This window comes from Podarcis filfolensis, assembly GCF_964270895.1.
Source record: "Podarcis filfolensis genome assembly, chromosome: 9".
Lineage (NCBI taxonomy): Eukaryota > Metazoa > Chordata > Lepidosauria > Squamata > Lacertidae > Podarcis > Podarcis filfolensis.
The window spans coordinates 66,283,120-66,299,848 of record NC_139610.1 but is presented as its reverse complement, the minus strand read 5'-3'; the positions used below and the strand labels follow the sequence as shown (position 1 = coordinate 66,299,848).

Genomic DNA, 16,729 nt, shown 5'->3' with positions numbered 1-16,729 from the left:
GGATCTCCAAAGAGAAGAAAAGAGAAATGTTGTGAGCCCATCCACCTAATGTTCAGGTTGTAAATATGTGTAAATGGCCACCGAGACCACATAACACCGGTCCTGAAAGATCTACATTGGCTCCCAGTACGTTTCCGAGCACAATTCAGAGTGTTGGTGCTGACCTTTAAAGCCCTCAACGGCCTCGGCCCAGTATACCTGAAGGAGTGTCTCCACCCCCATCGTTCAGCCCAGACACTGAGGTCCAGCTCTGAGGGCCTTCTGGCAGTTCCCTCCCTGCAAGAAGTGAGGCTACAGGGAACCAGGCAGAGGGCCTTATCGGTGATGGCGCCCGCCCTGTGGCATGCCTTCCCATCAGATGTCAAGGAAACCAACAACTATCTGACTTTTAGAAGACATCCGAAGGCAGCCTTGCTTAGGGAAGTTTTTAATGTTTGATGTTTTATTATATTTTTAATATTCTGTTGGGAGCTGCCCAGAGTGGCTTGGGAAACCCAGCCAGATGGGTGGGGTGGAGTATAAAGAATAAATTATTATAATTCTAATTATAAATAAAACCATATATTCTAAAGACACCCCAGCCTATCATACCCTCCAATATTTCTCTGGTGAACTCCTATTCAACAACAACAACAACAGCAACATTTGTACTCCACCCATCTTACTGTCAGCTCCCCTGTAACACTGAATGGGCTGCCCCAGTCACACTGGGCAGCTTCCAACATATATAAAAACATAATAAAACATTAAACATTTAAAAAAGTTCCCTATACAGGGCTGTCTTCAGGTGTCTTCTAAAGGTTGTATAGTTACTTGTCTCCTTGGCTCGGGGGTCACATAACTCCTTATCCTCCAACATTTCTACATGAAAATACGGATTTCCTAAGGAAAAGCAGGACTTTCTGGTCTCAAATCAGAAACTGAGATGGGTTCCATAAATCCAAGACTGTCCTAGAAAATAGGGAACTTGGAGGGTCTGGGCTACGCTGACCTTCATTCCAAGCAAACTTTAACTTTAAGAGCTTGGTACCCCTGAAGCCTCTCACCAGTTGGCTTTGCATGTAACAATACAAAGAGAATTTCACTTTGCTCTTAGAAGAGAAGAGGGGAGCCTCTGCATGCATAAAGCTCTATGCACAAATCAGAGACCCCTCCATTGTGTCTGTTAAACAGAAGTGCAGGCTCTGATGAATTCAGCAAAATGTGCCTCAGCATAATGTCCCTGATCTCAGCTTTATATTTCATCATCAAGTACAGCCATTTAATAACTGCTACTGAATCACAGAACGCCACACACCATTCAGGCTGCATGATTGGCATGTTAAAAATTAAATGATAATTTAGTGTAAAAGCCTTGACTCATGTCTCAAAACTAATGTGGCATTTTAACTATCAGCTGTCTAGGCAAAAGGAAGTCATCCAGCCAGCCATTATGTCTCAGGTAGGCAGAGAATGCGAAAACAGGAAATGCAAAAGGTTACCGAGGCCCCAACAGGCCGCCAAACCTGAGCTCATAAACTGCGTTTATGTCCTGGTGAATCGCGAGTTGTGTGGAGTTAAATATTCAGGTACTGTATGTCCTACCCAGCAACTGCCCCAGTTAGATCTCTCAGCATAGCTCTAAGCACAGCACCCAAAAGCATGTGATATTGTGACAGGTCATGTGACTCACATGGGAGTGTGGCCGGGAAGATGTGTACCCCGTGTTTTGGCCTCAACATTTTGGAGGGTAATGGGATGTTGCATTATTTTAGGAGCTTGCAGGAAGACTGGGTGAGCAGAATGGCACAGTTAGAGCAGATGTCCTCAGTTTTCATTCCTCAAAATCAACAACATGGGAATAAAGGTGATGGGTTTTATGTATTTATCTTTTTTATTTGTAAGATTTCTTGCCCACCCTTCACCATAAGGTCACAGGACAGGTTACAATGATATAATAATACAGGGATACAGTGGTACCTCAGGTTAAGAACTTAATTCGTTCCAGAAGTCCGTTCTTAACCTGAAACTGTTCTTAACCTGAAGTACCACTTTAGCTAATGGGGCCTCCTGCTGCCGCTGTGCCGCTGGCGGGTGATTTCTGTTCTCATCCTGAAGCAAAGTTCTCAACCCAAGGTACGATTTCTGGGTTAGCGGAGTCTGTAACCTGAAGCATCTGTAACCCGAGGTACCACTGTACAAACAAGTAAAACAGTGACAACAGTTCTAGTTACAGGTAGGTAGCCGTGTTGGTCTGCCGTAGTCAAAAATAAAAATAAAAAAATCCTTCCAGTAGCACCTTAGAGACCAACTATATTTGTTGTTGGTATGAGTTTTCATGTGCACGCAGGGTATCTGAAGAAGTGTGCATGCACATGAAAGCTCATACCAATAAAAAACTTAGTTGCTCTCTAAGGTGCTACTGGAAGCGGGTGGCACTGTGGGTTAAACCACAGAGCCTAGGACTTGCCGATCGGAAGGTTGGCAGTTCAAATCCCTGCGACGGGGTGAGCTCCTGTTGCTCGGTCCCTGCTCCTGCCAACCTAGAATTTCGAAAGCACGTCAGAGTGCAAGTAGATAAATAGGTACCGCTCCAGCAAGAAGGTAAATGGCGTTTCTGTGTGCTGCTCTGGTTTGCCAGAAGCGGCTTAGTCATGCTGGCCACAGGACCTGGAAGCTGTACGCCGGCTCCCTCAGCCAATAAAGCGAGATGAGCGCCGCAACACCAGAGTCGGGCACGATTGGACCTAATGGTCAGGGGTCCCTTTACCTTTACCTTAAGGTGCTACTGGAGTGACAACAGTGACATCACCAGGAGCTGCCCCCAGGTCTCAGGTATGGGCTCTGATATCTCCTGACCTGGCAAGCTGAGCACAGAAGCCAGTCCCACTGGAGGCAGGTTAAAGGCAGGATAAAGCCCTGTCTTGATCCGATGAAACATGTTGCATCCTCAAAATATCTGACTTTCATCAGCCTGGCCTGCTGATTGCATGTAAGGCACCTGCTGTTGAATGACAGCTTAAGCCTGCTCTGGTTGTAAGTTTTTGACTTTACAGATGTTATTAAAAAAAGACATTCCCACAGACCTGTTCATTCCCAGAGAAATCCCTTTCCAGATGGGAATTAGAGAGCAAGTTTCAGCAAAATCTGCTTCTGTCTCACTTAACTGGGGGGGGGGGGGGTGGATGGATATTACAGCAACCTTCCTCTCCTAATCTGTTCATTTCAGGTTTGATTTACCTGCGAAACTTTGATCAGAAATCTCTGTAGCTTTGCGAGATTATATGTGGGTGTGGAGAGTTCTTTGCCCCCCCCCCCATGGGTGGAAAGTATAACAAGGTTCTGTGATTATGATTATATATTTCAAAAGCCAGGATTAGCCTGTGCTTCGTGATTAAAAAGATATTGTACGGAGATTGAAAAGGGGGAGAGAATCACATTTTAAAAAGACTTCTTGGCTATTGGTTGGTATTGAAGCCCCACCTGGCACCTAGCAGCTGGGAATGTAAGAAATTTCTGTATACGAGCACTTGCGGATAGCTCAGTTTGGTGAGAGCATGGTGCTGATAACACCAAGGTTGAAGGTTTGATTCCCTTATTCCTTCATAATCCTGCATTGCAGGGACTTAGACTAAATAATTCTCTTTTTTTATAGGATATTTATTAAGATTTTTTAAAGTATTACAATAAAGTGAAAAAGAAGAAAAAACAGATAAATAACAAAAATACAGAATAAAGAAAATTAAAAACACATAAATTTTCAGTTGCTTATTTTCCTTTAACTTGTTTCCCGGACCTCCTCATACCTCCCTTTTTGTATTCCACCACAAATTGTTGGTTCAGCAAATCCTTACCATTATATTATTACCTATTTATAATCCTTTTTTTTCATATTCTCTTAAAGCATTACAGCTGGAAACCACTTAATTTCAATCCAACATCATTCTAACATTCATTAATTTTACAATATTTCTGTAGATAGTCTTTAAATTTCTTCCAATCTTCTTCCACCGACTCTTCTCCCTGGTCTCGGATTCTGCCAGTCATTTCTGCCAATCCCATATAGTCCATCAGACTAAATAATTCTCAGGGCCCCTTCCAACTCTACAATTCTACAAGCTCAGACTATTGGTCCATCTAGTTCAGTATTGTCAACACTGGCAGGCTCTTCCAGATTTCGGAAAGGTAACCTGTCCAGCAATTCCTCTAGATTCCAGGAGATTTCATGTTATGAAAATGATGTATAGTTGGTACTTAACCCCTGTAAAATTAGCAAAGATTTACCATAAGAGTGATAATCTATGTTGGAAATGTAAAGAAAAAGAAGGTACCTTCTACCATATGTGGTGGACCTGTCCCAAGGTGAAAGACTTCTGGGAAAAGATTTATAATGAATTGAAAAAATATATTGAAAATATACGTTTATTAAGAAACCAGAGGCCTTTCTTCTTGGAATAATAGGTTTGGAATTGCCCAAGAAAGATGTTAGATTGTTTTTGTAGTTGCTGCTAGAATTTTGCTGGCCAAAAATTGGAAATCACAAGAAGTATCAACAGTAGAGTAATTGCATATGAAGATGATGGATTTTTCGGAGCTAGCTGACCTGACCGGAAGAGTCCGCGAGCAGAAGGAGGAGGAGTATCAAGAGGAATGGAAGAAATTTAAAGATTATGTAGTTAAATATGTTAAGATAACTTAAATAGAATTACTTGCAAGTACCAAATTGGCCTAGGATTTAAATATGTGATGTTGTAGAATACTATAGATAAAAGTTAAAATGAAAAGAAAGAAAGATGTTAGTAGGACTATGTAAATTATATATGAAATTAGTTTTGGAAAACTGCTACAATGATTTATATGGAAACTCAGCTAGGGGGATTTGAGGAAGTCACTTAACAATGTTAACAAAACTGGATTTTCAGTAAAATCTGTTTTAAATTTGGAAAACTAATAAAAAAAAATTGGGGAAAAAAAAGATTCCAGGAGATTTCCTGGAAATTCCAGGGAGTGAACATGGGAACTTTTGCATGCAAGGCTGATGCTGTACCAATGAGCTATAGTCTGTACACCCTGTTTTGGCAGCTTCCACTTTGGTAGGGTTGCCATATTTCCAACAGTGAAAATCCAGACAGAGCTCTTTTTTTTTGCCAAAGTTGTTGAGCTTCACCCCCCCCCCGGACATTTTTGCAATTCCTGCCCAGACACTGCTGCCGACTGCAGTATTCTGGATATGTCCGGACGTATGGCAACCCTAACTTTGGCAGTCCCGGGGGCAAGCACCAGATTAGACAAATTCATAGAGGATAAGGCTCCCAATGTCTACTAGTCACAATGGCTATGTTCTACCTTCACTGGCTCTGAATACCACTTGTTGGGAATCACAGGTGGGGACAGTGATGTTGCCCTCAGTTCTTGCTTGCTGGCTTCCCACTGGGGCGCCGTTGGTCACTGTGAGGACAGCGTTGGACTAGATGGGGTTGTGGCCTGATGTGACGGGAAAGTTTGTTTTGCTGGGCAGGTTAGGTCCACAAGTGTTTTCTTTTTCCCTGCCAGCAAATGGTTAACGAACGGCAGCTTATGATTGGCCGGGGTTCCAGGAGGGGGGAGTTGAAAAGGAGAGGATTTGGAGAGACAGTTTGAGTTAGTTTTTGGAGTATGTTGGGATTGAGGTTGGGAGAATAGGTTTGGAGATAGTTTAGGAGTCAGGGAGTGAGAGGAGAGTTGGTTCTGGGTAGAAACTTCCACTCTGAGGAATACAATGGTACCTCGGGTTACATACACTTCAGGTTACATACACTTCAGGTTACAGACTCCGTTAACCCAGAAATATTGCTTCAGGTTAAGAACTTTGCTTCAGGATGAGAACAGAAATCATGCTCCGGCGGCGCGGCAGCAGCAGAAGGCCCCATTAGCTAAAGTGGTGCTTCAGGTTAAGAACAGTTTCAGGTTAAGTACGGACCTCTGGAACAAATTAAGTACTTAACCCGAGGTACCACTGTATATCACAAGCTAGAGAAAGGAGTCTCTGAGCTTAGTGTGAAGGATAGTGTGTATTAACCTGGAAGAGTAGTTAGGCCAGGAATTAACCGGGAGGCTGAGACTGAGTCAGGAGAAGTAGAAGCTGCGAGGATACAGTCTACTTAGGTCTCATTCCAGTCAGGAGGGGAGAGATTCTTCTACAAAAAGAGAAGACTCCCAAACCAGTGATCCCTTGGGTCTGTTACTTGGCGTACCTTTGGGAGTAGGGTTGTCTAAGGGGTGTGTAACTGAAAGGAAGTACCACCTTGTTTAAGAACCAAAATATTATGTGGCAACAGCTGTGCAACAACTGAGAAGGAACTGAACTGAAATAACATTATAATCTGAAGTATCCTATCTTTTACCCACTTTGTGTCATAAACTTCATATGTGAAATAAAATCTCTCTTGTTTATTTGATCAAATCCTGCCTGGGACTCCAAATTATTAAGTTTTCCCTCACACAAGTCCCCCCACAAAATAATCTGGGATAGTTCGTAGGAATTCGTGGAACTGGTGTTCTGTGAGGTGGGTGCACTATATTTAAGTCAGGGCGGGCTCAACAGCACTAGGGGGAAAAGTGCTGTTGCGCCGTCACTCCTGATATATATGTGTGTGTGTGTGTCTGTGTGTGTGTGTGCATGTGTGTGTGTGTGTATAATCTCATTTTTCTGGAAATCTACATTACCTCAGAAGTGGGACAGAGCTTCTGAAATCACCCTCTCTTTTCTCTTCCATGGATTCTACTTGTTCAAGCTTAGCTGGAGCATAAGGTGCAAAAATTAGGACAATGTTCCAAAGAGTGGTAATCTAGCAGTTTATCTATCTCTGATCATCTTCTGGAAATCTTCCAGGATTATGGGTTTACAAGGAGAGATTAGCAAAATAACTGAAGAACCTTCAGGTTAGTAAATAGGAGGATTAGAAAGCAATGGTGGGGAAGGCTCTTTGGGACGATGGATCCTCACCAGAAACAATAAATAAAAGCTTATCTTAAATTATTGGGTAGAGAAGGGAGAAGGAAGATGATCAAGTGTGAAATTGCAGAGGGAGAGTTAGGGGGTGGGGTTTTAGAGGCTATTAGGGATGTGAAGATTCTTCTTCTTCCGTTCCCTTACTATTCTCTGGATTTCCCCTGCCATTTCTGCTGAATTTTAGCTTAACCAGGACAATGTTTAAGTTTAATTCCAGAGGTGGAACAACAACAACAACAATCTTGGTTTAATTTATATATTTCTTTTCTTTTTTAAATATAGTTTTATTGATTTCCAATATATAAGAATTGCAAAAAAGGAAGAAAGGGATACAAAAACAAAATCCCAACTCGCCACCCTCCCTGCTTGTTAAGTTTGCCGAAGTCCAGTCTGTGATTTCAGTAGTTGCCATTCTTCAGGATTGTCAGTGAAGTATTTATAAAAGGATGCCATATTTCAACAAAATCGTCTACATCATTTGCATTATTCAATACATGTAATCTCTTTGTTTTTTCTGATACGGCAATAGACCATACATTCTTCTTCCAGCAAGAGATGTTATTATTAACACGGATTCATTATTTGCTTTCCAAATAGTGAAAGACATTTTAAAACAAGTTTTAAGACAGGACAAAAAGTTTAACGAAGCAGACACTTGCTGGAAAAGCCCATTAGAACAAAAACGTTTTCTTATATATATAATTTTTATTAATTTTTTTGTTTTACAATTTAAAATACTCATTTTACATCCTTAAGATATCAATGACTTCCCTTCTTCTCTTTCCATGGTTCATTTTACATATCACAAATCCCTGCATATTTTACAAAAACTATACCATTCAGTATTCCATTATTGCATCCATCAAAACTCATTCAAAGCTTGCCTGTTGGATTTAGCTTAATGCTGCCAGCATTTTCAGCTGTACATAATTATTTCCCATATATTCAATAAATGTTTTCCAATCTTCTCTAAATGTATGTTCTTTTCCTTCTCTTATTCTATAAGTTAAGTCTGCAAGTTCTGCATATTCCGTCAACTTAAGTTGCTATTCTTCTTTAGTTGGGACCTCACTCGTTCTTCCATTTTTGTGTTTTTTTTATAAGATATTTATTACGGTTTTACAAAAAACAGAGATTTACAGAATAAAAAGAAAGCAAAGAAAAGGAAGAAAATAAAGAAAAAAATACAAAAAATACAAAAATGCATAGAAAAAAAGAAAATACAAAATACAAAGAACAAATAGATAGGAAAGAATTAAAAAACAAATCCATTTTTTGATATCTTTAAGCTCATTTGCTTGTTTCCTTGACCTCCTCACACCTCCCCTTTTTGTATTCCCATTTACATAATCAATTCAGCAAATCCTTACCCTCTAACCTTGTTGCTAATGCCACTTATTTTCAATCCAGCATCATTTTAACATTCATTAATTTTACAATATTTCTGCAAATAGTCTTTAAATTTCTTCCAATCTTCTTCCACCAACTCTTCTCCCTGGTCTCGGATTCTGCCAGTCATTTCCGCCAATTCCATGTAGTCCATCACCTTCATCTGCCACTCTTCCAGGGTGGGTAAATCTTGTGTCTTCCAATACTTTGCAATAAGTATTCTTGCTGCTGTTGTTGCATACATAAAGAAAGTTCTATCCTTCTTTGGCACCAATTGGCCGACTATGCCCAGGAGAAAGGCCTCTGGTTTCTTCACGAAGGTATATTTAAATACCTTTTTCATTTCATTATAGATCATCTCCCAGAAAGCCTTAATCTCCCAGAAAGCTGGGAGATTGGCCCAGCTGCATATTCTGAATGGCACCTTCTACCTCCTGTTCTGTAATTTTATAGTTCAGCATTATCTTGTTTTCTTGAGAGATTTTTTGTAATCCATTTGTTTTTAAGAATTGGTCCAGATCAAACTCTTTCTGTGGCCCTTGTGTATATAACTGTTTAAAATACCTCTGGAAGCATTTTCTAATTTCCACTGGATTCTGAATGTTCTTTCCTTCCACTTCCAAATTAGTAATAGTATTGAGCTTTTGTCTTTTTTTCATTTGCCAGGCTAACAGTTTTCCACATTTATTAGCCGATTCAAATGTCCTTTGTCTCATTTGTTTAATTTTCCATTCAATTTCCTGATTCGTCATCTTCATATATTGCACTTGATATAACTTTATATCTCTCAAAATCTCTTGTGACTTTGGTTTCGCTCTCAGTTTCTTCTCACCCTCTTTTATTTTTTCCAAAATTTTATCTTTTTCTCATTTTGAGCTCTCTTCTTTATTACATTCTGTTGAATCAGAAACCCCCTCATAACTGCTTTACTTGCGTCCCAGATTACTCTTTTTTCAGTAGTGGTCTTCAAATTTATCTCAAAATAGTCTCTCAAGGTTTTTTGGGCCTTCTTGATAACCTCTTGATCTCTAAACAAGGTGTCATTCATCCTCCATCTGAAGGAACCGGTTGGTGTTAATTTCATCTCCATTTTCACAGCATTATGGTCGGATCAAGTTTTAGGGCGAATCTCCACTTTTCGAGTCTTAGGTGCCAGTCCTCTAGTTATCCAGATTTGGTCAATTCTTGTCCATGTCATTTTGGCTTCAGAAAAGAAGGTTCCCTCTCTACCCAAGGGATTCGTTCTTCCATTTTTGGGCTAACAAAACACGGGCCACAGTAGTGGCATACAGTACATAAATAATCAATTCAAAAGGTCAGAACAAAAATGTTTTCAATCATTTCCAGAAAGTACAGAAAGTGGGCGCCAGTTATATCCAGGCACAAATGCGATTCCACAGAATGTGGGCAGCCATACTAAAAGTCTTGCTCTGAGTTCTTGAACTTATGCAGTGTGCTATATAGGAAACCTAAGAAGAGCCCAGTTGCATCTACCAAGTGCAGTATTCTGTTCTCACAGTGGCCTAGGAGATGCCTGTGGGAAGCCAAGAAGGGCTCTTATCATGTGGCTTTTTGCCCAGGACTCTGAGAGAAGTGGGGCTCAAGTTCAGTACACTCCTCCAAAGGGGAGTTATCCAAAATATCCCACAAGGAGAAAAGACATCATAGTCAACCTAGGTCTTCTAGGGAACCCTTTGCCTTCACAAACAACAGCATCCTTCTTTGAGGATGAAAAAGAAATCAAGGCTAAAAACTACGAACGATCTTGCTGCCCAGGAGAGGTTTATTCTGGCACGGGGCAGGTGCTCAGCTGCCATTTCTGATGCTTTGAATCGCTGTGCATTTCTACTGAATTGCATTCATTGTTTGAATTTGTTTGTTTTCTCGCTTTGTTTCTTGTTTGTTTTCTTGCCTTACATGCTGTTGTGTTTTTGGTATGATTGTGGAGATTGTAACTTTTCCTGATTTTCAATGCTGTTATGATTGTGAGCTGCTTTGAGCTCAACGTCATGGTTGGAAAAGCAGAACACAAATATTAAATCGAATCAAATTTAAGACTGGGAAAATAAGAAACACAGAGAAACAAGGATTGACACGTTCATCCATCTCTTCTAGGGACAGAGGCAAAAGTGGGTGGAGCAACAAATGCCTTCGTTCCTTCCTTCCTTCCTTCCTTCCTTCCTTGCTTCCTTGCTTCCTTGCTTTCATTTGCTTTTGTATAACTAGTCTAGTTCCTGCAGACTCACACCTCACATTCTATCCTCCATCCAGGTCACCAAGAAGCATAATAGGAGTTCACATTCCAGCTGGGCAAAAACACTCAAGGAGGATGCAAATCAGGGCCAGTAAGGGGAGGGGCCTGAGGAAAGGGGTGTGGCCTGAGGAAAGGATGTGCAGCCTGGGAAGTGGGTGTAGTGTAGCTAGAATCACAAAGATTTGAAGTTCCTCACCCCTGATTTAGATGGTTTCATTTTATCACTTGCTCTCTTCTTCCACCTTATTTCTAGGCTAAACCTTTCCTTCAATTCCTTTTCTTTCCCCCCCTTTTGGTCAGATGTCTTTTATTTATTTTAAAAACAAAACAAGCTCCTTCTCACTTTCACATCACAGCTGATGTTTCAAAGCTCTGGGCCACAGGACATCTGCATAGGTGCAGATAAATCTTGTTGGCATTTTAATTTTCTCTCTGGAATTTTTGTTTTGCCACGGTGGCCTAGAGGAATTCTGGGAGCGTGTTCGGTGATTACTGTCCTTATGAAAGCAGCTGTTCCGTGAACGTTGGGTATTTTGTTACCTCATCATAAGCAGGAGAGATATTATGGCATGGTAGGGGCTGTTCAGGCAATATCCAGCCCTTTTCTCATTCACTGGGGTCTCCCTGATTGATTTAACATGTCAACTCGAGAGCACTCAGTCATCTCCGATAGTTGTTCGACTCCATGTTATTTATGTAAACGATGCTTTGCTTTGCTCCTCTTCTTTCGTACCAATAAATCTAGCTGGACAAAAGATAAGAGCCCTTTCCTTGAGGGATTACAATAACAGCAGTGGTCTGTTTCAATCTTCCTAACTATGAGGAGGAAGACATGGGCAAGTCCATTCAGGGGCTTATGAGAAAATGGGAGAACCCAGTGGGAAAGGATGAATAAAATCAGGAGTGATGAATGGAATCTTCAGCAATTAAAAATGGATTGAAAGTCCAATAGGAATTTAGTCCTGGCTTGCATTCAATTGGGAAGCTTTATTAGAGCACCTGAATTTTCCATTAGAGGCGCCATTTGCTCTATACGTTTAAAGCAGTACCATTAACCTTTAAACAGTTGTGGCTTTGCCCCCCCAAAATCCTGAGAACTGTACTTAGCTAAGGATGCTGAGAGTTGCTAGGAGATCCCGCTTTATTTCCTGCAGAGCTACAATTCTCAGAGTGGTTTCACAGACAATTCCTTTCCCCAGGGAACTCTGGGAATTGTAAATATTCCCTCTATCGCAAAATTCAGAGAAGTTCGAACTTAGAAGGGGAGCTAAGCTTTGGTTCTAATTGTTTCAGAAAGTGTGGATGAGGTGGGCTGGCCTTTAAATGGAAACAAAATTGAATTTCTCTGCTCTCTCTAGTGGTGGGTGAAATGTTACATGTTTAGTTGAATTATTGGTTGATATTAAATTCCATACGACTTCCTTTTAAACAAAGTGATTGGTAAAGAGTAGGTGGAAGCTTGGATCATCTTGTTGTGCTTCTAGACTCTTGGCATTTTAGGTTGCAGTTCAATCCAATGTTGACATTTTATATGCAATTTTATGTAAAATACGATACACACTTGAAATATACTCGGAGTCGAGAGTGGATTTCATGCTCTTTATTCAGCTCATAGTGGTGAGGAGGAATGGAAGTTCCCCCAGAATGTCTGCTTTATATACATTATTTACACAATGGCCCCACGTGATTGGCTAATTCTGGGATTCTCCTGTAGGCCAATCGGGTTGCGGATTCACTTCCACCTGGAGCTGGATTGGGTGGCTCCTGTGGACAAATCAGACTGCTGCATTCTGGACCCTATTGTTCTAGGACCAATCAGACTGCTGCTTTTTGGACCCTATTCAACTCAGTACATAACAACACTTTTAAAATGTAAAGTACCGTAAGCACTTTTCAGTGCTTTCATCCATCAAACTTGCATTTTGCATGCAGCTTTCCTGTAAAGTACATATATTCATGCTCAAGTTTTGCAGACCAAAATTGTACATCGTGAAATTGGAAGAAGTACGTCATCAGACCGGGAGTTGTGTTCTCATGCGCAAGCTGTTTTGGCTTAGTCCATTGCAAAAAGGGGACCCAACGAGGATTGGAAACAACCCTACCCATTTTTCTTTTTAACTGCTTCAGTCTAAACATGGCTCCCTTTCTGGAGCAACAGGTGGGCTTTTGAGAAGCACCTCCGTTCCTTCTTATGCCGAATCTAGAGGGTCCTCGAGCCAATCGGAAAAGGAGTGTTTAATCCCAAGGTTACCGACTGACATGGCTGGTCTCTTTTTCACACTGCTGAACCCAGTGAGCAATCTGCTTCTGCTTGAGCCCGAGTCATCTGTATTAAAGGAAATGATTGCTTCTAAGGAGATTTATTGTAGGTCATTCTCCAAGGAGGAGGAGGCAAGAGGAAAAAAAATTGTGCTAACATTATCTCTCCTGGCTCTTGTATGGCTGTTAAACATTTTTTTAAAGGGAGGGGGATGATAGATAGATAGAAAGACAGGAGACAGATGGATGGTGGCCGGGGAGGGGGGGGGGGAGATAGAGAATCACATGCTCTCTGAAAACCGGTGGCCACCTCCTCCTTCTCTCACTGTTACCATGTCATCAGGAAAGGAAAGAGCCCGATTTCCTTATCCCTTCCTCCAACTCGGCACCCCCTCCTCTGCACAGCACCGATTTATATGAAAATTAAGATTACAAATTAAAGCCAGGCTATCCCAGTTTCCAGCTCATCAGCCCTCCAATAAAAATGATGTTGAATTTCTTTCTCTCTGCATAATTCCCAGGAGATTACCCCGTCCTTACAGCTTAGCTGTGTCCCTGATATAAAAGATCTCTATCCACTTTTATTGAAATCAAGAACTAACATCATAATCCTAATATTGAGGTATAATCTTCATTAGTGCCTGACCCTCTTGAGTGTTCCCTCCCCCCCCCCGAATCGGCCCTTCCCCCTACCAGTTTCCTCTCTCAATTGCTGCAGTTTATATTCATTTGGCTGATAATCTCTTGGTGTTTACCTTTAGGTGGATAAGATTATAAACCGAATCATGATAGAGGAGGGACAGGGGGGAAAGTTTTCTGAAAATCCTCACAGTCACACCCGATCTTGAGCACACTATTATTGAAAGACACTGCTATATAAGACATAGTTTGGCCTTGTGAATCAAGAGCGTTGCCTGCCTTGCATCTAGAGTGGATTTTTAAAAGAATCTTTATTACAAAATAATTTGCATAGAACATAAACACAACAAAAAACAACATAAATAGACCATAGACACTGACTAACAACACCTCGTTTGACATTACATACCCTTTAACTTCCGATTCACCTCGTTGTGCTTTTTATACCTTACTAGTCTATACGCACTTCATTTTTATTCTTCTTTTCAGTTCATTATCAGGAAAACTCTTTTACTTTATAATGTCCTTAAACTTCAAGATTCAATCCAACTCTGTCAGGAGATTTGTGTTATTACAGTGCTTTTCAAGATATTCTTTGAACATTGCCCAATCTTTACTAAATTTCTGGTTAGAATTTCCTCTTATTCTCCCCGTCATCATTGCAAGTTCTGAATATTCTATCATCTTTGCTTGCCAATCAGTTTTTGTGGGGATTGTTTTTTGTGTGTGGAATCTTATGACCAATAGGGACGCAAAAGGAAACAGAGATGTACACACACAACCTAATTCACCCATGTAGCTGCAGGTTTAGAAATTGTCCCTCCTAAGAAGACACACATCTGCATATTTGCATATGCGGATATACATAAGAGCATAAGAAGACCCTGGTAGGTCAGACCAATGGCCCATCTCATCTAGTATCCTGGTCTCACAGTGACCAACCAGATCCCTGTGGGAGACCAGCAGGCAGGATTCGAGCTTTCAACTGCAGCGGCAGAGCATAGCCATCCTAGCTAGTAGCCATCAATAGCTCTGTCCTCCATGAATTTGCCCAGTCCTCTTTTAAACCCATCCAATATGGCGGCCATCATTGGCTCCTGTGCAAGCAAGTTCCATAATTTGACCATGTGCTGCATGAAGAAGGACTTTCTTTTACCAACCCTGAATCTTCCAACATTCAGCTTTGTTGGACGTCCACAAGTTCTAGTGTTATGAAAGAGGGAGAAGAACCTTCCTCTATCCATTTCCTCCATGCTATTATGGACATCCATGGCTGGTAAACTTGGAAATATTTACTACATTTGAATAAAATCACCACACATCTAACATACATAGAATGAAAGGGCTTAAGGTCAGTGAGAAAGAGGAGAATTGGTTTGAGAAGATATTGAATTATTTGGGTAGGTTTGAACAATTTGGGGCAATTAAAATGTTAAAAGTTAAATAAACCTTGTGGAGGGAGGAGTGTTAAGGTATATAGAAGTGTACATATGGTTGATTTGAATATGTTATTATTGAATAGTATTTAATATGTGTATTATTGAATATGTATATTATTGAATATTGTATACCCAATGTATCAGCCACCTGGGGGGTTTCACTGTCTGTGGTTTGGTGGTTGATAAAAAATAATATATATATTTTTAAAAAACAACAACAACACATCTAACAGTTGTTAGAAGGTCTTTTCTAGTTCTGGCAAGCAGTGTGCAGACTGTGTTAAATAAAACAAATATATATATATATATATATATATATATATATATATATATATAACATAATGAGGAATCTGTGTGCCTGCTCTCCTGGTCTGCTGTACAGGCTTATACAGCTGATGGGCATCTTCAAAACACCTGCTGCTGTCTCTTCTCACTGAGGCCATATTCACAACATACATTTAAAGTGCTATGATGCCAGTTTACACAATCATGGCTTCCCTCCCAAAGAATGCTGGGAGCTGTAGTTTGTTAAGGGTGGAGAGGGATTGTCTGTTGAACCACTCAGGGAACTGTAGCTCTGGGAAGGCAATAGGGGTCTCTTAGCTACTCTCAGGACCCTCAACAAACAGCCCCTATTCATAGGGAAGTCTGGGAATTGCAGATCCCGAATCTAATCAGTTATCTCCGAACAACTCTCAGTACCCTTCAGAAACTACAGCTTCCAGGATTCTTTGGGGAAAGTGAAGACGGTTCACAGTGCTTTAAACGTATGGTGTGAATGTGGACAGCCCTTCAAACAGAGGTCTGTCCTCCTCAACTTGCATATCTAAGGTTCGTCTTGCTCTGAGTATTTGCAAATCCAAGGCCTAAATCAACAAACAGGTCTTCCAGAACGACTCTTTGCATAAACTGGCAAATACTGGAACCAGAGTTGCCAACTCTCTCTCTCTCTCTCTCTCTCTCTCTCTCTCTCTCTCTCTCTCGGCTGGGCTCTGTTCTTCAGGCTGTGGAGAGCTTCACTGGAGGTTTTCCAGCAGATAAGCTGGCTTTGAAAGGCAGAAGAGCAGGCCAGGCTGGTTGTTCCAGTGAGTTGGCCACCTCATTTGAAAGGGAGAAATAGCTTATTATGCATTGTGGGCTGATTGCTACAAAGCAGGAGCGCTGTTTGATACAGTTCTCTCTCTTTCCTCAGAAAGCCTTGCCTCAGCTGAGTCCAGTTAATTACCATTTCTCCCCCTTCATAGCTTTAATAGCCGTGGGCTCTGCCTCAGGCAGTTAACTACCAGACTAGTCATTAAATACTGGTCAAGATGATTTCTTCAAGATTAGTGTCTCTGTTTTTTATGATTAAAGCCGCGGTTTCCCACCGCAATGGAGGGAAGGAGAGGGAAACAAAAGAGGGACCCTGCAGTTCTGTCTTTGTCACTTGTGGCACCCAGCGGCGGTCTTGTGCAGGGACCCCATGGAAGCCTCACGCTATTAATTCGGATGCACCCAAATTAAAACTTGTCTGCGAACCTTGAGCCCCTTAGTCCAGAGTCCTTACTCAGAACAGCATTTATAGGAGTGTTGGTAAAGGAATGAAGGGTTGGATCAGGGGTCAGCAAACTTTTTCAGCAGGGGACCGGTCCACTGTCCATCAGAGCTTGTGGGGGGCTGGACTATATTTTTTTTGGGGGGGAATGAACGAATTCCTATGCCCCACAAATAACCCAGAGATGCATTTAAAATAAAAGGACACATGTAAAAACACGCTGATTCCCGGACCGCCTGCGGGCT

At 41.2% G+C, this 16,729-nt stretch overlaps 2 long non-coding RNA genes across 2 annotated transcripts in view; both read left to right on the top strand.

The window, feature by feature from the left end:
* Window positions 1-16,729, top strand: part of LOC310742625 — a 657,991-nt gene that overhangs the window by 95,094 nt on the left and 546,168 nt on the right. The window lies entirely within an intron of this gene.
* Window positions 1-16,729, top strand: part of LOC310742512 — a 305,504-nt gene that overhangs the window by 33,064 nt on the left and 255,711 nt on the right. Inside the window, exon 2 of the long non-coding RNA XR_014538486.1 lies at window positions 8,425-8,592. This is a non-coding gene — a long non-coding RNA (uncharacterized lncRNA). The remainder of the gene's footprint in view (window positions 1-8,424; window positions 8,593-16,729) is intronic.